We start from the raw sequence: 27,336 nt of genomic DNA on the forward strand, positions 1-27,336 counted from the left end.
CGTACTGCACATTTGTAATGGGGAAGCTGACTGTTGGCATGCATCACACACTGATTTGCTCTTCTGTTGGAATCATATGTGTTTTGGTATGCCCATTCATCCACAGACACCTGTGCTTTTAGAACCAAAATTGAGACAGTGATATAGCTTCACATTGGGCAACATGTTGAGGGCCTTCTACTATTACTTGCAAATCTCTGTGCCTCTCCAACATACAAAGGACTGATGCTTTCTACTGATGCAATCAAAGTATGTAATTGTAAGGGATACCAGGCATTAATTTCTTATTGTTGTGGTATTGTATATTTGAAAAAGAGATGTCTGCATGCCTTTGTGTGGGATCTGTGGGAATGAATTTGGCATTGGGCTACAATTGTATGACAACAGGTAACTGAGGTATGCTCCATGAGGCAAAGCATTGAAGGTGATGGGGCCTCCTACATGTTCAATGGTTACTGTGATTGCACAAATTCAGCCATGCAATTGTAGTCATTTAAGAGCCAGATTTTCGTGTGGGCAACTGTTGACAGTTCAGATGGCGTGCATGCATATGGTGTGGTACATGTAAGAGCCACTTTGATGTAGTATGTATCTGGGTCATACTTGATGTCATGGTAATGTTTGCCAGTCACAGCTGTTGTTCAAATCTGTTTAAAAACATGTGGTGATCTTCTTCCTCTTTGTAGTTGCAGCATCATCCCAGGCAAGAAAAGGAGACAGGGCACATCCAAGTGGGGAAGCATCTGGCAATCTTACCGCTGGTCAAGACACCATAGGCACAGAGGGATCCAGTGGCCTGGAGTGTGAGGTGAGTGCCATGGAGGAGATGAGATCTACATGCTCATCATCGGATTTTACCTTCAGTGGCCACTCTCTAGTGGTGGTAGACCCATCAGGACCTACTCCTGTACCATCTTTGTCCACCACCCCCAGTTCTATCACCACCCTCCCTGTTGTTACCCACCCAGTTGGCCATGCCTACCCATGAGGGTGGGTGTCTCCTTTGCCACAGCACCTCTGCCTCAGCAGCTGTTACCCCTGCTGCCCTGAGTGAGGAGGCTATTGACCCCCTGAGGAGTATCTCTTGGGGGCAGAGTGCCTTTGTGAATGCCTGTCAGGGGTTGGCCAGCCAACTTCAGCAGACCAATGCATTCCTGGAAGGCATTCAGAGTCCATGTCTGGCCTACAGAGATCTTTCCAGATTCTGGCCTCCTTACTTATGGTAGCCAGTCACCCCCCCCCCCCACATTGGTCTCCCCTCTACCTCCCTCTTCCCAAACCAAACTCCCCATTCCCCTACGTATCCCAAGCATACAGACACATCTGCACACATCCACCTCAATGAACACAAGCAGCACACATTGACACAAACACCCCAAGACACAACAGCATGCAGGCAATCAACATACCCACAAACATGACATTAGCCACCACTTCATCAGACACCCCAGTACCCCTAAAAAAACCAACACACATGCCACATCCAGCATACCCACAGGCACCACCACAACAGCCAGTGACACATCCACCACACCCACCATACCCGCAAACACCAGCACAACACACACAGACACATCCACCACATCCAGCATAACCACAGACACCACCCCAACAGGCACACAGACATCCATCACATTCAGGAAACCTGAAGACCCTACCTTAACAGACACACAAACATCCACGACATCCAGCATACCCACCAACACTACCTCATCAGACACACACACACATCTACAACTCCTTCACCCAACACCTCTACCTCCCAGTCCCCAAGACATGTTAATGCCCACATTCACACATGCAAAAGTCACCATCAAAACAGAAGCATACCTCACACACATACATACCCAAGACATCTACACCTACACACCAGACAACCACTCCCTCAAGCTCCAAATCCCAATCCCTTTTGATGATCGTCCTTGTGTTTCAAAGGAGAGTTTCCTTTTCAACCTTGCCCTTTCTCCTGTTCCCTCCAAACTCCCTCCCAAACCCAAGAGGCCCCCACCCACATCCCAACCCATACCTTCCACATCTAAGTCCTCCCCTGTCACACCTGTCACCCCTGCAAGGCCTTTTCTGCCCCTCCTGCAAGCCCCCATGTCCTTCCCCCTAAGAAGAAGCACACCCATGTAAAGAAACAGTCCACTCCTCCCAAACCCACCCATCCCAAATCCGACCCCAACCCAATCATGTGGTCTGCTTGCCCAATTGATGCCCCTTCCTGTGGAGGTTCCCTGGCAGAGATAGGAGTCAAGTGTTGGCACAGTACTGTCAGAGACTGTCACATGGACTGGCCAGTGGCGTTTGCTTTTACGCATTTTCAGTTAATAATCCAAATTGTTGATTTTTTGGGTACACTTTTGTCCTGCATTCCCTTTTTTACCTTTATGTTGTTCCTGAGTAACTTGTGTTGTATGCCTACAGTTGTATGTGTTTTTACCCTATTTGCTGATCCATTTTTGTTGTTTGCAATATCTGACTTTGTGGGCAGTGCTGGTGTCATCCAAGACAAACGTAGACGGTGACTGTATGGATATAAGGGTGTTACTCCAAATAGGGTGTCATTGAACGGTGTTCTGTTTTTTATGGTAGCTTGTGTGTTCCAATATCAGCATGTATGGTGTTGGACTTGTCCCCCGGATATGGATTATAGATTTGTCTCATGTATAGCAGCTTGAGTTTTCCTTGTGCAGACATGTAGGGTGTTCATTTGTGCTAGCTTCCTTTGCATTTGACTGTGCATGTATCCATTTAGCTGTGTGTACCTGGCAGCTACTTCATCTAGATGTTTGGTCCATGCAGTTGTATGTGCTTTCTTGACTTGCACTTCCACATTATGCAGATGGCCAATGCACTTAGCCCTAGTATTGCTTGTCCCTGAGATACCCGAAGTGCCGGTTCCTTTGCAAATGTTGTTTTAGGGGCATGTGTAAAGTGTAATGTGTCCCTGGGCAGCATCCTTCCATGAGTGTTCCTGCTGCCCCATCCCTTTTGTGTAGGTATTGTTTGCATTAAGAGCTTTGGATAGGTGTCTCTCTGACTATTGTGAATTCCATTATCCTTTCATTGTGTTGCAACACAGGTGATGTGTGAGTGCATTGCAGGGCTGTGTCATGAGAGGGGTGTTTGCATTCCATGAAACATCCATACATATGTGTTGAATTTGATGACAGTCCATGGCATGTGTGCAACGTGAGGGTGTCAATTGTATTGGTAGATGTGATGTGACTGCACTGTTGTTATTGTGTGACACTATGTTGTGTACACTTCACTGGCCCCATATCATGTGGACAATGGCATGACAATCTGTTGTAAAGGTTAATGGCACAGATAGGCGTGTGTTCTTGCCATCAGTTGCACCCACGGCAGCGTGGATTTTGGGTTTTAATGATGAGCAGCAGCGTTACCTGTCCTATGCTGCCATGGAACCCTACACACATGTCCTGCTGTGGATGCAACTGACAGTAAGGTGAGCTGATTCCTTTATACTATCCGTTTCCATCTGCTGGGACGTGGTGGTTGGACCACCACGGTCACATTGGCAGTGTGCAACATCATAATGTGTCTGGGGGAAACATAGCCTGTTTGGCCTGCCTCATCACCATGGCGGTCTGTACTGCCTGGTGGTGCTGGAGGGACCGCAGCAGTCTTTGCTCCATAGGCCCCCCAAGATCATAATACAGTGGTCCAGCCGCCAAGCCTATGAAGGTCCGACCACCAACACCCCCATGGCGGTGCACGGACTGCCAAATCCGTAATCAGGTCCAATGTCTCATTAGGGAGCAAAATCAATTTCGTACGGTTTCGACTTTTTGACTTTCAGACTTTCACAAGGAACATTCCAGTTGGTGTATTCAACCCAGGCTCCATCGTGGTTGGCCCGAAATTGCCCTATGTTTCTGGTTCATCATGACAATTTACTTATTATGGATGCTTTATTTTTTGGCACTGTTTCACAATAAATATGCCATTTTTGTACCATTTTTCTATTATATTGTTCCCTATTTTTTAAATTGGAGTAGTTTTCTTAGTGTGTTGTTTCTTTGAGTTTTTAACTGTTTTGATATTTCTAAATGCTTTACACATTTTCTTTAATTTAAGCTCTGTGCTATTGCTACCAGAGATTGAGCTAAGGTTTAACTTAGTGAAACATTTGACGTGAACTAAAAAGTTTGTGACTATGGGCCAGATGTATCAAAGGATTTTGAATTCGCAAATGGTGCAAATCACAAAATTCCACCTTTTGAGAATGCAAAATCACCTTTCATGATTTATGAAAGGAATTCGCAGTGCAATTTTAAGGAATCACAAAAATAGCAATTCCTTAAAATTGCGACTCCGATTAGGGAATCGCAATTTGCAATTCCCTAAATAGGTAATCACAAAAAGGGAATACCTATTTATGATTACCTATTCACATGTATCATGCATTTCCTAAATGCAAATTTGGCATTTAGGAAATACAATTACCACAAATTCAAGTTTGTGTAATTTTAAAAAATGCATTACAAATGCATTTTTAAAAATGACATGTACACACATGCCTTTTGGGCATGTGTGCGCTTTACATGTCCACAGATATTTTTGGGGGGTGCATCAAAGGGGGCCTTAGGCCCCCAGCACCCTGGGGTTTGAATTACCTAATTTGCGAATTCCTAACAGGAATTTGCAAATTAGGTAATGCAAAACCATTCGCACCTATGGTAATAACGATTGTGACTTTTAAGTAATCGCTATTACCGAATTGCATTTTTCATACATCCCATTTTGCATTTCTTAAATAGCGATTTCTTAAAAATCGCTATTTAAGAAATGCAACCCGCGATGATGATACATCTGGCCCTATGTCACTAGCCCACTCAACTGTTGGTGCAGGCAGCATCGATAGACCAAGCTCCTCGTTTTCAGTCTCACAACAAAAAACTATATTAGGCTGCCTCACCAGAATAAAATGGCTCTGTATTATATAGATCCGAGTGCCGCAGCTTAATACACTTTTTTGTTGTGAGATATTTATGTGTGTGACTTTTCTATTGGTACTAGCATATTTGTTTAGGTGGTAGAAATGTGTTAGTTATGTATAGAAAATGCTGGTTGTTTTGCATTGTATATTTATATTTTTTTAAATATTAATGATAGTAAATTTTAATTATCTTTCAGAACGTGTTTTGGATTATTGTTTTATTCAAAATGGTGTTTTAAATTTGCTTTTATAATCATTCGAAATAAATATTAATTAGGTATTCAGGCTTGAGTTTTAGACAGGTTAACTTGCTATGTACTGTACTTTTTAAAAGTAGGATTCTTACAATGCAGTCTAGATATGGTAGACCTTGGTTGTTAGTAAAGTGCCTTACTCTGAATGCTAAGAGTTCATGCATTTGTTTGTTTCAAGACATTTGGGGGCATATTTATCACAGTGTTGGGTCGCCCTCGCTCCACGCAACGAGGTGCAAGGGTGATGCAACACTAAAGTCGGATTTATCATGCCACACAAGGCCACCTTGCATGTCCCTGCGTTGCTTGATAAATCTGAAGTAATGCAAGGCAGCACAAATCACTGCCTTACAATACTCTGCCCCAGGTATGCGTTCCAGGGGTGGAGCATTGATGTTTCCATGTATCCACCCATGGATTGTGACACATTCCCAGGATTCTCAGGATTATCATGAGTGGTAGATGTAGGAATGTAACCAAATGCAATGTCCCTCCAGGGGAGGATTAACAAGGAGAAATATATTTATTTCTCCTCATTCTTTCCTCATTCTATGTGTGGTGCATTCTGCTGCACACATAGAAAAAGGAAAATGCATCTGAGTATTGGTTTTGTGCAGGAAGGCCCTGCACAAAAACAATCCTGCATGCAGCAAAAGAACCATTGCCCCATGATGCAAGGGTGTCTGCGTTGGTGCTAGACAGCCAAACGGGTGCAAGTGCAAGGAAAGGACAGGAATGCATTATATAATGTTAAATACACTGCATTCCTGTCCTTTCCCTTACACTTAGCATAGCAAAGCAAGGTAGCTGGCTGCACTGCCCTGCATGAAAGATTGGTTATTGGCCCCTTGCTTTGAGCTGAGTTATGTATTGTTCCATTCATTGATACTTTTAGCTTTATTATTTTCTAAGTATTTTTAGGAATTGGTAGACTATAGGTTAGCTTACTACAAGATTCCCTTGGAAGAAATTGTGCCACCCTTCAACTGCATTCTTTGTCTTTGCTTTTTGGGACATGGTGCTGTCATAGACATTCTACAATGGAATGTCATACTTGGGTTGGTATTTGAGGCTTGATTGATGCAGGCAACCAACTGAAGCATCCTCAAAATACGCCTATTGCGGAGTTTGTTTGGTTTTATCTTTTTGTTATGTGGGGACTCAAGCTGCGTGTCATAATGGTTAGTGATGTCTGCTACACGGACATATAGAAAGATATTTAGGGGCATATTTATACTTGTTTTGTGCCGAATTTGCATCATTTTTTTTACGCAAATTTGGTGCAAAAGTAACTCCATATTTATACTTTGGCGCGACCCGTCTAGCGCCAAAGTTATGGAGTTAAAGTCATTTTTTGGACGTGGAAACCTACGTTGCATCAATGAGATATAAGGTAGGTGTTCCCGTGAAAAGAATGACTTTATGGCCTTAGCACCATATTTATCTCACGTGCTAAAATCACGCACAGGAGGGGTCAAATCTTTAAACCATTGCTCAACGCCTGGGTCAGGCAGGCATTAGGGGACTGGTGGGCCTATTTCCATGGTGGAACACCATGGAATAAGCCCACAGGTTCCCTCTCCAGGCCCCAGGGACACCCCCACCCACAGCAGAGTGACAGCAGAGGATGGGGGACCCCATCCCAGGTAAGTTTAGGTAAGTACAGGTATTGCATTTTATTTTTTAAAGTGCCATTGGGGGCCCTGAAATGAACCCCCGTACATGGCACTGGGTGCCCAGGGGACACGTCCCCTGTGCTGGCCATTGGGGTGGTGAGCATGACTCCTGTCTTTTCTAAGACAGGAATCATGTGGTATGGATCGTTTTGCGACAGAACATGACGCTAGGCTGGTTAGAGTCATTTTTTTTACTCTAACCTACCTAACGTAATTTTTTGGTAAAAAAAACCCTTCTCCCATACCGCCATCCCCACCCAGCTAACGTACTTTTTTCTTTATGCTAGCCCACCCTTTGCGCCGGCTTGCACCATTCCATAAATATGGTACCTGGCTGGCGCTCAGGAATGGTGGAAGCCGGTGCAAAACATTTTGATGCAAAACTGTGTTAGTGCAGTTTTGCACCAAAAAGTATAAATATGTCCCTTACTTTTTATTTTGTGTGCAAATTGTAGATTAGTTGTGCATCCTATGCTTAGTGAGGATTTGCTCCATATCCTCTGGCTAAAATGGTAGGAGCACCCCTGATTTTCAGTGTGTGGGTAGATTTAAAGAATGATCAAAATCATTGCATGTTCAAAATCTATGCTGATTTTTGGTGGGCTATAGTTTTTAGTTAGTTTTTGTGTATGTATTAGCATTTTACTATATGCTGCACTATGATTTATACATTATTGGGATGTTTGTATTTTAATATTAACCATGTATGTTATATATATTTGACTGAATGGTGGAGGGTGCAACTTAAAAGTGACATCCATCAATAATGTGTTACATTGAGCTAAGTTTAGTAAATTGCTGTTTGTTGCATAAATTGATTTTTTTGGATAATTATTGGGGTTGTCATATAGTAAAATGTTGTCTCATATGTGTGTGACTAGTAAGTTATCTGGTACATCTTTATTTTCATAGTTGTAGGTCCTGTTGGTTTTCTCTTGTTGTTCTAAGTGTACTGGCAATTTAGGGACACCTTTATCAAGACATCACAAAGACCAGATCAGCAAGTCAGCTTGCTGTGCTGCACTGCATGATAACGAAAGGGCAGGAATGTGCCCTAATTGTGCATTATATAGCGCATTCCTGTATTTTCCCTGCTCTGATTCACAATGTGTTGTCTTGCGCCAACGCAGGCGCACTTGCCTGTGTTTGCAGACAGGATTGTTTTTGTGAAGAAAGGGGACATCTTCCTGCTCAAAAACAATCATCAGAGGCGATGCGGCACACATAGAAAGTGACAAAAACAAGGAGAAATAAACATATTTCTCCTCGTTACACAAGGTGTAGCATTTTGGCTTATTACCTGGTCTACCAGTAATTGTAAATCTGAGACTGCACCAAAATCCATGGGTGGATGCGTAGTAACCCCTACGCTTCACCCATGGAATACCTCCGAGTAATTCAACACAGCAATTTGCACTGCTTTACATTGCTCTGGATATGTCGAGCCTTGCAGGGCCATGCAGGGAGGCCTTGCGTGGCTTGATAAATCTGACTTAGGTCCCCCATGGGCCCCCTTGCCCTTGCAATGGTGGTGCAATACCTACATAAATATGCCCCTATTTTTTTAGGGTTGATATACAAGGGAGTTGACCTGATTTTTGTTCAGGAAAGTTAGGTATCATACTTTTAAGTATTGTTCGTGTTGGAACTTGTGAGCTCAAACTGGCCTCTTTTAGGACCTGTAAAATATTTCTGATCTCTATTTCAGTAATATTAGGGGGATGATAATGCTCCTTAATGCTTTCAATTAGTTCATGATTAGTGGCAGCATTGCCATAGCATATGTTGGAATACTATTTGATGCATATCCACTGTGTTTTCTCACTGGTGGTGCTCTCTTTACTATAAGTATATCCTATATAATTTAAAAGCAGTTCCCATTTTTGGAATTTGATGTATTTTTCATGCTTCCAATATTGTATCTGTGGGCTTTAGAAGAGTATAGAGTATAACAAATATGCATTTTATAAAACAAAATAGGTAATGTTATGTTAATTTCAATATTTTTACATTTAAGTGCAAATTATTACTTACTTTCTGAATATTGTCCACCCTTTGGTCCAGTTGTAGAATTTCCTTTGCCGGAATGTTTGATATTGCTTTTGGCACATTTTTATATTTTGACAGTCTGTTAAGAGGAAAAATGTTTTATTTGTGTCCATTTATTTTTTCAGTCTAAAATGTATTTGAAGGTTGTTTTTTTCATTGTTTTAGTCTGTTAAAGTGTTCATTTTATTATTATATTCTTGTTGTGCTTCTGTTTCTACACTTACTTTCACAATTGTCTTTTTTAAATTTTGAATAATTCCGGGTCCGTGCCTCTATTCCCTTTTCCTTCTGGTGTTTTTTCTTCTTGTAATGGATGAACATTTAACTTGGAGAATAAACTGGCAGAATTGAGTTAATTATTTGTTATTTTAAAATACTTCTAATTAATTAGTAAATGTGTTAGCTTTTATTGATGGACAAACTTACTTTGTGGTATTTAGTTGTTTATTGAAATGTTGCAGTCTTCTTTTGTAGCTTTGCAGTCTGACAGAGTGATCCTATCCTAAGTGATTTTAGGAAGCATTTTCTTTTGTGTTTTGTGGCCTTTTTATTCTCCATTCTGTTTGTCAATTGGAAAATTGTTTCTATCTGTTAACTGTCCTTAAGCTTAATTTAAATTGGTTTATCCCAATGAGCATATTTATTTCACTTAAAATTCCCTAGTAAAGTGGTACTACAGGTACCCAGGATCTATGAACTAAATACAACTAGGAGGGCCTGCAGCACATATTGTGACACCCACTTAACCCCTTCGCTGCCAGGCCTTTTCCCCTCCTGTGCCGAGCCTTTTTTTGACTATTTGGGGCAGTTCGCGCTTAGGCCCTCATAACTTTTTGTTCACATAAGCTACCCACGCCAAATTTGCATCCTTTTTTTGTAACATCCTAGGGATTCTAGAGGTACCCAGACTTTGGGTGTTCCCCTGAAGGAGACTAAGAAATTAGCCAAAATACAGTGATTTTCTTTCTTTTTTTTTAAATGGGAAAAAAGGGCTGCAGAAGGCGGCTCATGTTTTTTTCCCTGAAAATGGCATCAACAAAGGGTTTGCGGTGGCAAGATCACCATCTTCCTAGCTTTCAGGAACAGGCAGACTTGAATTAGAAAAGCCAAATTTTTAATACAATTTTGACATTTAACTGGGACATACCCCATTTTTACTATTTTTTGTGCTTTCAGCCTCTTTCCAGTTAGTGACCGAAATGGGTGAGAAACCAATGCTGGATCCCAGAAAGCTAAACGTTTCTGAAAAGTAGAATTCAGCAAGGGGTCATTTGTGTAGATCCTACAAGTGTTTCCTACAGAACAGAACAGCTGAAAGAATAAAATATTGAAATAGAGGTGAAAAAATCAGCCATTTTTCTCCACGTTTTACTCTGTAACTTTTTCCTGCGATGTCAGATTTTTTAAAGCAATATACTGTTACGTCAGCTGAACTCTTCTGGTTGCGGGATGTATAGGGCTTGTAGGTTCATCAAGAACCCTAGGTACCCAGAGCCAATAAATGAGCTGCACCTTGCAATGGGTTTTTATTCTATACCGTGTATACAGCAATTCATTTGCTGAAATATAAAAAGTGAAAAACAGGTATCAAGAAAACCTTTGTATTTCCAAAATGGCCACAAGATAAGGTGTTGAGAAGCAGTGGTTATTCGCACATCTCTGAATTCCGGGGTGCCCATACTAGCATGTGAATTACAGGGCATTTCTCAAATAGACGTCTTTTTTACACACTGTCTTACATTTGGAAGGAAAAAATGTAGAGAAAGACAAGGGGCAATAACACTTGTTTTGCTATTCTGTGTTCCCCCATGTCTCCCGATAAAAATGGTACCTCACTTGCGTGGGTAGGCCTAGCACCTGCGACAGGAAATGCCCCAAAACACAACGTGGACACATCACATTTTCACAAAGAAAACAGAGCTGTTTTTTGCAAAGTGCTTAGCTGTGGATTTTGGCCTCTAGCTCAGCCGGCACCTAGGGAAACCTAGCAAACCTGCACTGTTTTTAAAACTAGACACCTAGGGGAATCCAAGATGGGGTGACTTGTGGGGCTCTGACCAGGTTCTGTTACCCAGAATCCTTTGCAAACTTCAAAATTTGGCCAAATAAACACTTTTTCCTCTTATTTCGGTGACAGAAAGTTCTGGAATCAGAGAGGAGCCACCAATATCCTTCCACCCAGCGTTCCCCCAAGTCTCCCAATTAAAATGGTACCTCACTTTTGAGGGTGGGCCTACTGCCCTTGAAAGGAAAGGCCCCAAAACACTATCTGGACACATCAAAATGATCAAATACAAACTACCTGTTTTTGCGGGGGGCACCTGCGTTTTTGGTCCTGGGCTCAGCAGCCTTCCAGGGAAACCTACCAAAGCCAGACATTTCTGAAAACTAGACACCCAAGGGATTCCAGTGAGGTGTGACTTGCGTGGATCCCCCAATGTTTTCTTACCCAGAATCCTCAGCAAACCTCAAATTTAGCTAAAACAATCAAATTTTTCCCACATTTCTGTGTGGGATCACTGCACTGGGACACCTTTCATACCACCCAATGTTCCCCTCAGTCTCCAGGTAAAAATGATACCTCATTTGTGTAGGTGGGCCAAGTGCTTGTGAAAGGGAAGAGCCAAAAACATGTCAATATTGAGAGGGAACCAAAGGTGGTCCAAAAGGGCAGTTTGCAAAAAAACATTTTTAGGCTGACAAGTGCAGCAGAATTTTTATCGGTATAGATGAGACAATGCTGGGTGGTAGGAATTTTGTGTATTCCTGCAGATTCCAGTAGGTTCCATCACAAAAACGTGAGAAAATGTGTGATTTCCAGCAAAGTTGGAGGTTTGCAGGGGATTGTGGGTACAAAAATGGTGCGGGGTGCATGTGAAACACACCACCCTGGAATCACCCAGATGTTTAGTTTTCAGATGTGTCTAGGGCCTGTGGATTTTTCTACATGGCAGCGTCCCAAAGTCCATAAAGTGCAGCCCTCACCGTTCCAAGTGAGACGATTTTGAGAGTAAGCCAAGCTCCCATGGCCCAAATGTAAAACTAAAACCCAAAATAATCAAATGTCTTCTTGCTTGCTGTGGGATAAGATGTTTTAGAGTGCAGGGGAGAGCTGAAAGACTGTTACCCCCTTCAAACTGGTTGGTAGCCACCACCCCAATTTATATATATATTTTTGAATTCCCTGGCATCTAGTAGACTTTCTGCCCCCCGGGGTGTGGATCAGGGGTAATTGCCCAATCTGCCCACTGGTGGGCAGAACAACTTTGGCCCCATTTATTTGGGGTGGGGGTATGGCCATAACCCCACCCTCCTATTTTTGAAAAAAAAATACTTCCCTGGCCTCTGGTGGGCTTTCTGCCCCCCTTTGGGGGCAGATGAGCCTTCCAAAAATAGGCCCATCTGACCCCAATGGGGGGCAGATATAGCCAACAGTAATGTGCCCCCATGGGGAGAGACCCTTACCCAAGGGGCTGCCCCCCTAAAGAAAACACAGGCATACACACACACACCAATCCCTGGTGCCTAAGTGGTTTCTGCCCCCATGGGGTCAGATTGGCCTAACAAAAATTGGCCAATCTGCCCCCAAGGGGTCAGAAATGGTCTGAATACAATTCGCCCCCCAGGGGAGCGACCCTTGACTAAGGGGTCGCTCCCCACCTCTAAAAAACAAAACAAAAAAAAAAATGTATCCCTGGCGCCTAGAGGTTTCTGCCACACCTGGGGGCAGAAAAGGCCAAAAATAAATTTGCCTTTCTCCCCCGGGGAGCGACCCTTGCCTAAGGGGTCGCTCCCCACCTCTAAAAAACAAAACAAAAAAAAAACAATTTTTTTTTTATCCCTGGCGCCTAGAGGCTTATCGGCCAAATAGCAATAGGAAGAAAAGGCCTAAAATAAATTTCCCCCCGTGTAGCGAGCCTTGCCTAAGGGGTCGCTCCCCTCCTCTAAAAAACAAAACAAAAAACAAAATCCCCCAAAAATGTATCCCTGGCGCCTAGAGGCTTCTGCCCCCACAGGGGAAGATCAGCCTAATAACAATAGGCAGATCTGCCCTCGGGGGCAGAAATGGCCTTAAATAAATTTGCCCCCCCACCGCCCCAGGGAGCGACCCTTGACTACGGGGTCACGACCCTTGCGTGACATTGGCGCAAAAAAATGATCCCCGGTGCCTAGTGGTTTCTGCCCCCTTTGTCCTAAATACAATTTGCCCCTCCAGGGGAGCGACCCTTGCCGAAGGGGTCACTCCCCATCTGTAAAACAGACCCATGGGGGTCCAACTACAATTTGCCCCCCAGGGGAGTGTCCCTTGCCTAAAGGATCACTCCCCAACTCTAAAAAAAAAAAAAAAAAAAAAGAAATTAGCCCTGGCGCCTAGAGGTTTCTGCCCCCCCTGGGGGCAGATCGGCCTAATAACAATAGGCCGATCTGCCCCTGGGGGGGCAGAAATGGCCTAAAATAAATTTGCCCAACCCCCACCCCCCGGGGAGCGACACCTGCATACGTGGTCGCTCCCCATGCATGACATTGGTGAAATAAAAAGATCCCCGGTGCCTAGTGGTTTCTGCCCCCCTATGGGGGCAGAGTGACCTAAAATCAGCCGATCTGCCCCCAAAGGGGGCAGAAATGGCCTAAATACAATTTGCCCCTCCAGGGGAGCGACCCTTGCCGAAGGGGTCGCTCCCCATCTGTAAAACAACAAAAATCCCCGGTGCCTACTGGTTTCGGCCCGCCCTTGGGGCTTCACCTTCCATCCCTGCCTTTGGGGGGTGGGAGGAAAGAACACAGAGGGAGCGCTAGCGCTCCCTCTGGGCTCTGTGCCCAGGACTTTGTGGTCACGTCCTGGGCACACGAGCACTGTGCCGCAGGACATAACCATTACGTCCGTGGCACAGAACCGGTTAAGTAGCCCTTTAAACATACCCCAGGCCTGCCAATGCAGCCTATGTGTGCAGTTTTACACTGCCATTTTGACGTGGCAAAGTAAACCTTTTACCAGGCCCAAACCTTCCTTATTTAAACATATTTGTTACCCCAAAAGCAGGCACAGGACAGCCCAAAAGTTAGTGTGTGCTGTATTTAAAAAGCTGGCACGTACTTTTTATTTTTACATGTTCTGGTAGTGAAAAATTCCTAAATTTGTCTTTACACTGCAAAGCGTACATCTCCCATAGGTTAACATTGAAGTTACCTTATTACATTTAATAAGCTGTAATTTCCAAATGGGAGCAGGCAACCAGATCATGTTTGATGTCTTTGGAATGGTAATGAAAAAAACCTTCATCATGGAGAAGTCAGATTTTAAATTGAAATTTTTAAAATGCCACTTTTAGAAAGTTAGCATTTTCCTGCCTTAGCCTTTTAGTGCCTGTAGCCTTTCTCTGGACGTTGCTGACAGTAGGGGCTTGTGTATTTCTTCTACAGAATCATACACATTACAGAGCTTGGGTGGGCATGGCTGGGTCATCACTGACAGGACGGAAAGGCAGTGCTGGGCACACTCCTACTTACACTTGAATAGTCTGTGTCCTGCTCCATCCAAAGGGCTGCATACTCCCTGTAGTAAGTCTGGAGCCAGGGCAGGAATGGCAGTATGCCTGGGCACTTTAAAGGGAAACCTATAAAAACTTTTCCAACTTCAAAGGCAGAACTGGGTATAAATATTAGACCTCATACACCAACTCTACAGTACACTTCTATACCTGTGTATACTCTGCCCGGAAAAAGGAATGCTGTGCTACTGAAAGGACTGCCATTCTGCTGGTCTAGTGTACTGAAGGAACTGCTGTCCTGTTGTGCTGACCTGCTGCCTACTGTCCTCTTGCCTGGGTAAAAAGGACTGGACCTGCATTGCTTGAACACAGGACTCTAAAGTCACTCCAAGGGCTAGTTGGTTGGCTACCTGACTAGAACCTCAGGGACAGAAAGCTCCAACAACCTTGAACCCAGCACCTGGACTCTGCCATCTGTGAGTACTACTCTGCTAAGTGGTGCCATCCCAGTTCTGGACCCTTGGATGTAGGACTGAAGGTGCACTGTCAGCCCATCTGTGGATCTAGCAAGACTGACATATCTCCTCTGCTCTGTAGTTCAACATAGAGCAGAACCAGCATCTCGCTTCTGCTGTGAGGGTTCTCCATGTCAACCTCGCAGCCCACACAGGAATCGCCACCTGTACAAAGCTTTCCCAACGCAGGACCTTGCATCACAAATGCCTCACCGACAGCAGTCTTGATGACAACACAGGTGCTCGCATCACAGGTCTTCGGAGCTGTTGGATCATCTCAAATGTGCAACACTTTCTCGACGTTGGAATTCACATCGCAAGCCCTCATCAAGATCCAGGACCTAAGGTACTCTTGTTCAGTGGGCCTAACTGGGTCCCTGTAGCTGCACAGCCTCCATCACAGTTGGCCTGAACTTGTGACTTTGTCCTGGGCTGGCACAACCAGATATCCACAATTGGCTCTGTGCTTTTTGGCACTGCTTTCTTTAAAATCTTCAAATCTGCATTTCTGTGATTCTAATGATTGTAGTTTTGTTATTTTGGTATTATTTTGGTTTTGTTTTATTTATTAATAATTACACTATTGCTCGCAACTGGTGTGTAATCCTTTTTGTGGTGTGTTTTCACTGGGTTACTGTTTAAAGTGTTGCACAAATACACATTGCCTCTGAGATACGCTTGACTGTTCTGTGCCAAGATACCTGAGGGTTGAGCACAGGTCAATTTAAGATTTGCTTGTGACTTCACCCTGACAAGGGTTGTGGTTTTTACTATTCAGAAGGGTTTCATCACCCTCGACCAGTAGCCCAATTTCTTACACAATTTAAATTTAGGTCACAATCCATACACTTAGGGCCATATTTATACTTTTTGACGCACAACTGCGCCAACGCAGTTGTGCGTCAAAAAAGTTAACGCCGGCTAACGCCATTCGAAAGCGCCATGCGGGCGCCTTATTTATGGAATGACGTTAGCCGGCGCAGCTGACTGGTGTGCGTCAAAAAAAATGACCCACACCAGGCAGCGCCGGCGTAGGGGAAAATGGAGCTTGGGCGTCAAAAAATGGGGCAAGTCAGGGCTGAGGCAAAATATTGGCCTCAACCCGATTTGCGCCATTTTTTTTTACTCCCAACCCCCATTGAAATTACTCCTGTCTTAGCACAGACAGGAGTCATGCCCCCTTGCCCAATGGCCATGCCCAGGGGACTTATGTCCCCTGGGCATGGTCATTAGGCATAGTGGCATGTAGGGGGGCACAAATCAGGCCCCCCTATGCCACAAAAAAAAATAATAATAATACTTACCTGAATTTACCTTAAGTTCCCTGGGATGGGTCCCTCGATCCTTGGGCGTCCTCCTGGGGTGGGCAAGGGTGGCAGGGGGTGTCCCTGGGGGCATGGGAGGGCACCTCTGGGCTCCTTCCGAGCCCACAGGTCCCTTAACGCCTGCCCTGACCAGGCGCTAAAAAATGACGCAAAAGCGGCTGGACGTCATTTTTTTTGACCCGCCCACTCCTGTGCGCCATTTTTGCACGGGAGTTTAAATAAGGCGCACATGCCTTGGAGTCATTTTTTAGACAGGAACGCCTACCTTGCATATCATTAACGCAAGGTAGGTGTCCACGCTAAAAAATGACGCTAACTCCAAGATCTTTGGCGCTAGACGGGTCTAACGCCAAAGTATAAATATGTAGTTAGCTTTGCGTCGGATTTGCGTAAAAAAAAACAAAGCAATTCCGGCGCAAACAGAGTATAAATATGCCCCTGAGTGAGGAGGTCATACACATTCTTAATCACTCACACTTATAATCACTTAGGTGGTCATTACGACCCAGGTGGCCTTTAGACCGCCATGGTCGTGGTGGTACCACCACTTTTGCGGGGGTCTGCCTGCCACATTATGACCGTGGTGGTTGCGCTACGGTCAGACCACCAGCACCACCAGCACCACCAGTTTTCCTGGGGATTACGCCCCCCCTCTCTGCCAGCTTTTACATGCCAGTTGCACTGCCATGTAAAAGCTGGCAGAGATAGTGTGCACGGGGCCCCATGAAGCCCTCTGCACTGCCCATGCACTTGGAATGGGCAGTGCAGGGGCCCCCATGGACAGTCCCGTTTCGCTTTTCACTGTCTGCATTGCAGACAGTAAAAAGAGCATCATGTGCTGTTGAACCCGACACTCCGCAACATTGCCGTTGGCTCAATTATGAGCCGGCATCGATGTTGTAGGCGGTTCCCCACTGGGCCAGCAGGCAGAAGCACAGTTTCTGCCCACTGACCCAGCATGGAAGTCCTAATGGGGCCTGCGGGAAGGCGGCTTCACTGGCGGCAACCTGATCGCAGGAGTTTGGAGGGTGGCCTTTTTCCACCTCCTAAACTTTTAATGACCCCCTTAGTCTCCTATTCACATCTCACCCATAATGGCCAGACTGGTAGTTAAGGGTAAGGAAGTACCTTAACTTGTGAATTTCATGTCTTATTATTTGTTTGTGCTCTAGCCAGTATTGACACCCCCAACCTTAACGTACCCTTAAGTTTAGATTTTACAATGACAGTAAAGACGTCTGTTGAGTTGATTGTTCAGTAAATCACCATCATTCCTCTGGCATGTTTGTTGCATAGTCCTATCTAGATAATAAAACCAATCCTTACCTCCATGTCCTTCTTTGACTTTCGATCTCTAATTCTGGTGCAGGATACATGTGAACACATATTGCACAAGCATCTCTTTCTGCTGCAAAATTGTCTCCTGGCAACCACATTTTGCACATGATTGTGCTCCCTCTGAAAGTTTGGCTACTGTGACTCAGAGAATTATATTACAAATTACAATGCAAACATGATGCTAAAGAAGAGTGGGCCTGTACCTCACCTTCATACAATGACAGCTCTTATGCAAGGCACATTTTTATGAGTGACACTCCTGTTCACACCAGCACCCAGCTTGGAGTTGCTGAGAATGTTTGGGAGCATCCACAAGTGTGCTTGCTTGTGGTACTGACAAAATGTTTCTATAACCAATCCCAGGAAAAGGACTACAGAAAGATGTCTAGTCATAATTACCTGTTTTACACCTGCCCTGAAATTCAGAAAGGGATTTCTGTTAGGCGTAAATCCTGGAAGTGTAGAGATTTCTGCCAAAGATGCTGAGTTACCCGCACACAAAAATCCCACTCGAGGTTGAAAAATATGCGTTTCAAGGTGTGGTTAGTCTTGGACATTTGTGAATGTTCACAAACAAGTGCGTTTGTGGGTATTCACAAATTCATCTCATTCGCCTTCTCACCTTGGAAGTGCTAGGCTTTTTAGTCCATCCAAGGGTTCACGTAACTCCCTTTCCAGAGTGGTACCACCCCCAGATTTTTTGGAAGGTGCAGGAGAACCTGTTTCCATACAGGGAAAAATATTTTCCCAGCAGAGACAAACAAGCATTGGCAAAACCAATGGGTCTACCATTGGCTGCCAGCCTTTTAGCAATTCTTTTGTCATGGGTTTTGCAAAACAGTATTCTTCAGAAAGCAGCCGGGCCCTCATTAAATCTTTTAAAAAATTGTCTAAAGCCAAAAGTGTTTTTCTGGTCTCAAAAAAGTATACGTTACCATGGTACACCGGTAAATGAAACCCCCATAAGTAAATATGTTATACATACTTTTAGTAAAATTAAAAGGTCTTGCCTAGCACAGTCCTCAAAAAGTTATTGGTCTGGCATTGGCTGTTAGCCTCACCTTTTAGAAAGAAGGGAATAAAGTAAGAAAGGAACGAAAAAATGAAAGAAAGAAAGGAAAAAAATTAAAGAAAAGGGAAAATGAAAAAGAAAGAAAGAGAAAGAAGGAAGGAAGGAAAGAGGGCAAAAAGGAAGAAAGGAAAGAAAGAAGGAAAGAAGGAAAGAAAGAAAGAAGATGGAAAGAAGGAAGGAAAGAGGGTTTATGGTATAACAATATTGGATACTAAAGTCCACGTTACAGTACACCTATGGTTAACAAAAACCGCTACAAGTGTGCTGCATATTATACACAATAAAGCTTGGTTTTCTTCCTAGGGCAAAGTTTATTAAAGAACCATTGGTAAAACCAAGTCCAAGAACACAAAATCATATGCTGTGAAATAACAGCAGTCCACTTCAAAAGGAATTTACAACAGCATTGGAAGGAGAAAGGAACTGATAAAAGCTGGAAAGTGCCCTTCACAAACTTCAGGTGCGTACTGCTGTCACCACAGATAGCAATGACACTCAAGGGAACTACACTGTGTGCGGCTGCCTACATTTGTGAAAGAGCAAATTGCAGTCAATCAAAGTGATTTTACCCAGAGGCTTCAGAAGGCTGACCCGTCACCCTATGCTGTATGCTGTAGTTGGTGGAAGTAAAATGGGAATGACACAACAACAAACCAATGGGTGAAGAGAGGTGGCTGAAAGCACCTTTAATTAAGTATATCATACATGTTATTTTAGTAAATTCAAAAGGTCTTGGCTAACGCCAGACCTAAAAGCAGTAGGGCATATTTACAAGGAATTGGCAGAATTGGTGCTGCCATGCAATAATGAGAAAGGGCAGAAATGCACCATATTTACAAGATACAGTGCATTTTCATCCTTTCCCTCTGCACTGGTGCACAAATTGCTGTCTAGCGCCAATGTAGGCACCCTTCCACTATGGTGCAGTAGTGTCCGAGTTGTTGGCAGGATTGTTTTTGTGCAGGAAGGGACGCCTTCCTGCACAAAAACAATCCAGAGGGTCATTTTTCAAAGATATTTCTCCTCGTTGCACCTGCCCTAGGGAGATGCACAGTTTTAACACATTTCCACGTTTACAGCTTCTTGTAAATCTGGGAATGTGGGAATACCCATCGCAACACCGATGGTACGCCTCCCTGACGCAGTGTAACTTCAAGATCATGAAAAGCCATCATGGCCTTGTAGATGGGTCTGCACTATGCGCTGCTGGTGTGTCCCAAAAAGTGACGTACCGGTGGTACACAGGTCTTGTAATTATGCCCCAGTGTGTTTGCATTGGGGAGTCTATGCTCCCTGTGTTGAGATCTCTAGTTTAGAGCACAAATAGGATCCCAATGGCAATGTCACATGACATTACGAGGAATCTGCTTGGAAATGTGCATCTGCTGCGGCTTTCAGTGTAAATTCCTAGGAATGTCCTAAGGGCATCCAGAAATTCATAAATCCGCACTTACATATAAATTTTAATCTATCAGTGCTGATTTTTGAAAACAAGAAGATTGCAATAATATTCACCATTGCATGTAAAATGAAATAATTCTTCTTTTGTGCCTCCTTTCACCCTTGCCAAAAAGGGCCGTACTTGCAGTTCAGAGTTGCAGCTGTCACTCCTGATGCCCTCTACTAGAGGCTCTGTAAGGTGGATACCACCTGCTGTCCTCCATATTAAATCGTTACAGCAATGATACAATGTGCACAATATCATTATCAAATGGACATCCTGTGTGATGTTCACTGAGCTGCCACTTTGGAATTTTCTTGTGCACAATGCATCATTGTTTTACTGTTCCAAGATGGCCAACACACTTCTTCTAAATATGGCGGCCATGTTAGAAATTTGGAACAAGGATATCTAATACACCGTACCATTTCAAGATAGCTGCCTGCTGCCTTGTTTAATGTTTGACTAGTATGCACAACATGTTCGAGTTACCTTTTTCTGCTTTTATTTTCTAAATTTGTCTTGCATGGATGGGTTGATTTTGTGTTTCTTTTATTGTGGTTAGGTGAGTGTATGTATAACAATGAGTCAATGTGTGAATAAAGGATGAATGGTTGCAAAGATGAATGCCAAAAGGCACCTGCAAAGAAGAACAGGAGGAATGTGCTGCATTGCCTTAAATATGACACATTTCTGCACTTTCCCTGTCATGCAGTGCACCTGCACTGAGTTACTTTTTCATAACTAAGCCCAAGAGTGCATAAGATCACCAGTGATGGATGAGGCACCTTAAATTATAAGTCAGAGCTACTGGCTTTGACAATGCTTTTTAACTTTAGTATTAACAGATTTTGAGCAAAAACTTCAGGAATAAGTGGGGATGCAAAACTACACCTGCATTTGATGCCAAATAATATGATCTCTCCTTCTGAGTTGTTAAGCTCCAAGTAGTTGTAATATATCCAGGGGGACATTTTTCAACATTTCAGGCACTGCTGTGCTGGACTTTATGAAAGGGAAAGGCTAGGACTGCACTGTATTTAATATATTATGGCACATTCCTGGCCTTTCCTTGTGAAGGTGTCCTTTTGGCCACTTTGAGCCAATGCAGACACCCTTGCAGCCTGACTTCGCAATGAGAAGATCAATTCAGCGCCAGCGTAGAGACTGGAAATTCGACGCACAGCCCACTGGATCAATGCACAGCCGAGCCGGAACGACACAGTCCGACTTCCAGAGAGTAATCAATGCAGCGCCTGCCTTGCGGTAGAAATTTCGACACAATGCCCAACGGATCGACGCAGCCCCTGTGACTTCATCCTGTCAGGACCGGAATTCAACGCATCATCCCTGGGGTATCTGAAAACCCCGCAACCCAAAGAGGATCTAAGACCGAGCACCGGAAATCGACGCAAAGCTTTCCCTGCGTGAAAAATAAATGACGCATTGCCGTGTACGGCCCGAGAAATTGATGCACACCTCCCTGTTTTCCATGCATCTCCTCCTCTGTGGTTCTTCGTTGAGATTTTGAATGCAAACCAGGTACTTTGTGCTTTCAAGAGACATTTATTGCTTTTAAGAGACTAAAGACACTTTATATCATTTCTACAGTGATATTTCAACATATACTTATTGCATCTTAATCGTTTTGATCTGCATTTACCCAGATAAATGTTATATATTTTTCTAAAAACTGTGTGGTGTATTCTTGTGGTCTTCTACTGTGTTATTGCATGATTTATTGCACAAATACTTTACACATTGCATTCTAAGTTAAGCCTGACTGCTCAGTGCCAAGCTACCAGAGGATGGGCACAGGATAATTTGGATTGTGTGTGACTTACCCTGACTGGAGTGAGGGTCCTTTCTTGGACCGGGGGTAACCTGACTGCCAACCAAAGACCCCATTTCTAACACATACCGTGCCCTCTTGCTAGGAACGTACTGCTTAAAAACCAAACGTCCCTTGAACAGGACCAAAGACTCAGCTAGGGATATTTCTTTCCCTGGAACATAGCCCTCTGAAAACCAATCTACAAAATGATCAAGGACAGGCCTAATCTTTAAAAAACTGTCACAATCAGGGTGATCTCTTGGCAAAGCTAAAGCATTGTCAACAAAATGCAGCATCTGAAGAAGAAGCAAATACCGATTTCGAATCATGGTTGCAGGAAATATAGCCATTGCCATCAAGGGACTAGTAGACCAATAAGAAGCCAGAGAAGACTTCCTTATCAACCCCACCAAAAAAGTCAAACCCAGGAACTTTTTCAACTCTTCCAGATTTGTGGGAATCTACTGGGTAGCTCTAGACTGAGACCTAAGCCTGGCAGGGTTGTCCCTCAAATACTGCTCTGCATACAAATTAGTCTGCTCAACAATCTCTTCCAAAAATATATTGTCCATAAACAACTGTAAGAAATTGACAGGCAAAAAGTTTTCTGTATTCACTCTACACCCTGGAAGACCAGTAAAGGCAGGCAACTGTGGCTGCTCCATTTTTGGGGCAACCCAGAGTTCATGTCTTCTTATGGGAAACCTTTCAGCCCCAGGCTGCTGCACTAATGGCACATCAGTGTCCTCCTCTAAAACAGGCCCTTCATCTGCATTGAGAGTGGCTTCCTCATCAGAAGATTCCTCTCAGATAGAAAATTCACTGCCAGAATCTCTCACTTCCGCCTCTGCCTCAGATGCAGAGTCAGTCTCATAATCATGGTCATAAGACGACTCAAAAAGCATGCCAACAACCTGCTGAGCGGTCACTCTGTGGCTAGCCATGATCTTTTCTGAGAAGTGTAACTTGACAAATGCGCCAACAACAACCAGCACTGTCTAAAATAAGAAATAACAAAGTGTGGCTTCATCACAAACAGTTATGTACTCAAAAACTATACCACTCACTTACCTGAAAAAGCTAGACTCACCAGCAACTACTCTGCACAGACACAGCAGTCACCAATGATATCCCACTAAAAAGAAAAAACACAAGCAAATTAGACATAAGACAACACAAATATCATTGTGCACAAATCTAAGGACAATTTCACACACAATCCTGCATTTAGTACACCACCGACAAACATGTCATTCATGCATGGCAACAATACTCTTTTGGAGTAAATTGTTTTTACTTACCTAAAACATGCAACTACGCAAACCACAGGTCAACCACTGCCAAAACCGCAAGGAGCCACAGCAAAGGAAGCAACAGCTTTGAACTAGAACATAAAGGAGAAATAAACTGTTGTAATCGCAAACACTTTGCCAGTTGACAAACACCCCACCACCAAGCATTTAGAAATTTTCCCTGGCGCCCAAGTGGATTCTGGCCCCTTGAGGGCATATGGGCCTACAAAAAATAGGCCAATCTGCTCCCAAGGAGGGCAGAAATTGCCAACAGTTGTATGCCCCCCTTGACCAAGGGACCAGCCCCCCACACCCAAATTTTTTTTTTTAAAGAAATCCCTGGTGTCTTCTGCCCCCCTTGGGGGCAGATGGGCCTTAAAAAATAGGCCAACCTGCCCCCAAGGGGGGGGGGGGCAGAAATGGCCATGAGTAATGTGCCCCCTTTGGGGGTTGACCTTTGCCAAGGGGGCCACCCCCTCACACAAAACACACACACAAGATCCCTGGTGCCTAAGTAGATTCTGCCTCCCTTGGGGCCAGATGGGCCTAAAAAAATAGGCTGATAGAAATGGCCAACAGATTTGTATCCCCTTTGGGGGAAGACCCTTGCCAAACGGGGTGCCCCCAACACAAAACAAAAAAAGAAAAACAATCCCTGGTGTCTTGGTGGCTTCTGCCCCCCTCGGGGGCAGATGGTCCTCCAAAAATAGGCCGATCTGCCCCCAAGGGGGCAATAATGGGCAACAGTTCTGGGCCACCTTTGGGGGGGGGACCCTTGCCAAAGGGGGTGCCCCCAAAACACCAAAAAAAATAAGGAAAAAAAATCCCTGGCATCTTGGTGGCTTCTGCCCCCCATCGGCTTAAAAAAATAGACCGATCTGTCCCCAAGGGGGGCAGAAATGGCCATCAGTAATGTGCCCCTTTGGGGGACAACATTTGCCAAAGAGGCTGCCCCAACACAAAACACACACACAATGCAATCCCTGGGGGCCTAGTGGGTTTCCACCCGCCGGGAGCGAGATCAGCTGAAAACATGGCTGATCTAGCCCTCAGGGGGGCAAAACATACAAAACAATCTTGCCCCCCAGGACAGCAACTCTTGTCTAAGGAGTCGCTGCCCTAAAACATTATTCTAAATATAATCCTGTTTTTGACCCCCCCCCCCCCAGGGGGTAGATATACTGAAAAAACTGCTGATCTTGCCCCCACGGGGGCCAAAATACGGATTCTATACTGTCCCCAGGGGAGCGACCCTTGCCTAAGGGGTTGCTCCCTAAAATGAACAAAAAAACATCCCTGGTGCCTAGTGGTGGATTCCTGCTCCACAATTGCAGGCCTCACCCGTGATTGTGGAGCAGGAATCCATTGAAAACAGGCACAGGGGGAAAGGAAAAACTCTTTCCTTTCTTCCTGTGTCTGTTTTCCCTCCCCAGGAGAAGGACTCACCTCAAAGGCATCCTCTCTCCAAACGCGCTGAAAGCAAATGGCTTCCAGCGCGTCCCCAGCAGCACTTGATGACTTCGGCGCGCTGTATGCACACTGAAGTCATCAGATTGCGGGGGGGTCATGGTGAAAGGGGATCAGATTGCCGGGGGGGGGTCAGGGGTGGAAAGGCGTTGACGCGGTGTGGGCCGGGTGCAGGACGAGCTGGTCTCCTCCTCGTCAGACGGGAACCAGCTCGTACCAGGCACACAAGGGGTTAAGGATGTTAAAACATATGGGCGAGATAAACAATAAGGAATCCAACAGAACAAGAAAGCTTTTTGACTGAACAGATCCATTATGACTAGCAAGAAGCATGCCTAAATTAAATGTTGTCACGTTTGAATTCAATTAGGGCACACTACATATTTTCACTGAGTTGGCCCTCCTTGACCGAGCAGAGGAGAGGAATTTTGGGATGAGGGTGTGCCTGTAGATGGGCTTCAATGTACTTTTCAAGCGCTTCGATCAATGCATGTAGGTGGTTACTAGACTAAAGCTAACCAGGACCATAGTGACTAGACTATGGTTCTTAAATAAGGAAATAGCTATACTCTTTTTAGTGGGGCTAAAGGGTGGGTAGATTTGTTTATAAGAGAAAAAATAACAGAGAGACATGGTGGTGTGTAAACTCCTTCATTAGCCATGCTGGTACGAGATTAAAACCAGAGATACTAGTTTATAAATTACCAGGAGGCTCAGAGCACAACTTTGGCAATTTTTAAAGAGAAAAACCACTTTATAATACTGTGCACCACACACTTCAGTCCATAGTCATGCACCAGAATATCAGATCAAAATCTTTCAATTCTACCATACATCCAGGCACTTGATATTATACTCTGCAAACCTACTAGATTTCATACACATAAGAATAAAGCATTAGGCCTTGATTCCGAGTTGCACAGTACTGGAGGGGCTGTAAATGCGCATGCAATTTTACTGTAACCATGTGGTAAATCAACACCAGTACTATGCATTTACATTTTAAATCAGATTAAATAGGAGATTATTATTCAGGACTTGATTTGCTGGTTGTAACAGATCAAAGAATGGGGTTTTATGCCTTCTTTGTCCACATGCTTTGGTAAATGTATGTTTCTGCCTCAGGTTGGAGAGGGGAAAAGGGGTTGTGGTGAGTAGGGAAAGGAGCTGAACGCCAAGTTCTGCAGGGGGAGCTGACAGAAAAATAATGGTAATGAGGCATTGCAGCTGCTGCAGCCAAGACCTCAAGTGATTTTTCTGGACAAAATTACTGACTGGAAAAAATGAGTCTAGTGCACTAACTACTAAGAATATTTAGGGGCATATTTAAAAGAAAGTGGTGCATCATAGATGAGGCACCACTTTTCTTGCACCCCATTGTGCCCCCCCTAACAACACCATGTGTGCGCCGTATTTACAATACTGCACACTATGGCACACAGTAGGCCAATAGTGTCAAATAAATTGATGCGATTGTGGCTCTTTGTTGGATTAGCAACATAAATTATAAAACTAATCCACCAAAGTCAAGGGAGGCCCATTGAATACAATGGGAGCATCACTTTAACGCCTTCCTAAGGCAGCCATTAAAAATGACGCTAAAAATGGCGCAGTGAGATTGTCACTCAGGCTCTCATTATTCTAATGAGACTACTGGATTTGAGCGGCAGAATTGCCTGCTGTGTGGGAGACTGAGTCTTAACCCACTACAGGTGACACCTGTCACCACAATCCGGGTTTGCTCCGGCTAACTAGCAGTGCCTCATCTCTACCCAAAAGTAGAGATGATTGGGCAGCATGACACAATTGATTCCACAGGGAAATCGTGGTCACTCAGATATCATCCGTTTTTCTCAGTTACATTAGTCTTACGTATACAATGACAAGCAGAGGCAGTATATGTTTGAATAAGGTTTTAATGAAGTGACTGTATCTTAGACAATAAAGCATGTACTGAAGTGTATTTGTGTTTTCATCAACTGCTGGAAATGTGACCCAATAAAAAAGTTCTGTTATATAGGCTGCATGAGCCTCAACAACAAATGTGACTGGACCCCCCTGGGCCGTTAAGCTGTGTGTGAGAAAATGGGCAGTAAGGGGTAGTCGCATATTGACTGCAATTGCTACCTGTTGTGGATTTGCCATAATGAATGGTAAATTTGTTCAGAGAAAAGCACACCAAATGGGGATTGTCCTTTTAGAGTTCAAGCTTGAACAACCCACAGCTTTAGTTAGGTGTTCCCCACTTAGCTGAGGAGGAAATCCTCAATACCACAGATGTCTCCTTATATAGTACTGAGGTGTCTTTGTACATAGTGAGACAGAGATACTCAGGAGGACCCAAAAATTAGAGCCTGACCAAACGTTGGCGGTACTATGTCTCATTATTCTAATGAGACTACTAGATTTGAGTGGCAGAATCGCCTGCGGTGTGGGAGACTGAGTCTTAACCCACTACAGGTGACACCTGTCACCCCAATCCGGGTTTTGCTCCGGCTAACTAGCAGTGCCTCATCTCTACCCAAGAGCAGTGATGATTGGGCAGCCGTGCGCATGACACAATTGATTCCACAGGGAAATCGTGGTCACTCAGATCTCATCCGTTTCTCTCAGTTACA

This window comes from Pleurodeles waltl, chromosome 3_1 (assembly GCF_031143425.1).
Source record: "Pleurodeles waltl isolate 20211129_DDA chromosome 3_1, aPleWal1.hap1.20221129, whole genome shotgun sequence".
Lineage (NCBI taxonomy): Eukaryota > Metazoa > Chordata > Amphibia > Caudata > Salamandridae > Pleurodeles > Pleurodeles waltl.